Genomic DNA, 741 nt, shown 5'->3' on the forward strand with positions numbered 1-741 from the left:
GAAGGGTAGCGGTCATACGCTAATTACCATGTTTCTCTTTTATTAGTGTAGACTAGAGGCCTGGTGCACGAATTCATGCATGGGTGGGGCCCTTGGGCCTGCCCCAATCGGGGCATATCAGGGGGGCCAGCCTGCAGGGGTGAGGGACCACAGGAGGTTGGCTGTGGGAGCACATTTACCACCAGGGGGCAGCTTCTGCATTGAGCGTCTGCCCCCTGGTGGTCAGTGTACATCATAGCAATTGGTTGAGCGGTCGTTTTGGTAGTTCCACCATTCAGTTGCTGGGCTTATATTATATAGGATTGGTTGGTAATTCCACATTTTGTTTTCTACACACTTTAAGAGACAAGTGCATTAAAGCCAATTAATAGTGTATAGTTTGGGATGCATAATGCATAAAGATTTAATTTTTGTGACATCAATAATTGAAAGAAGATAAGGACAGAACTGTATAGCAGCAGAATTGTTTTATGTTGTTGAGGTTAAACTGGTATAAATTTAATTATATTGATATAACTTTAGGATTTTAAGTGTAATCTCCATAGTAACCACAAAGAAAATAGTGATAGAATATATGCAAAAGGAAAATGAGAAAGAATTTAAACATTTCACCTAAATAGACACCTTTCAAAAGAGGACATTCAGAAAGCCAAGAGACATATGAAAACATGCTCAAAGTCACTAATCATCCGAGAGATGCAAATCAAAACAACAATGAGGTACCATCTCACACCTGTCAGA

Source organism: Myotis brandtii, unplaced genomic scaffold (assembly GCF_000412655.1).
Source record: "Myotis brandtii unplaced genomic scaffold, ASM41265v1 scaffold118, whole genome shotgun sequence".
Taxonomy (NCBI): Eukaryota; Metazoa; Chordata; class Mammalia; order Chiroptera; family Vespertilionidae; genus Myotis; species Myotis brandtii.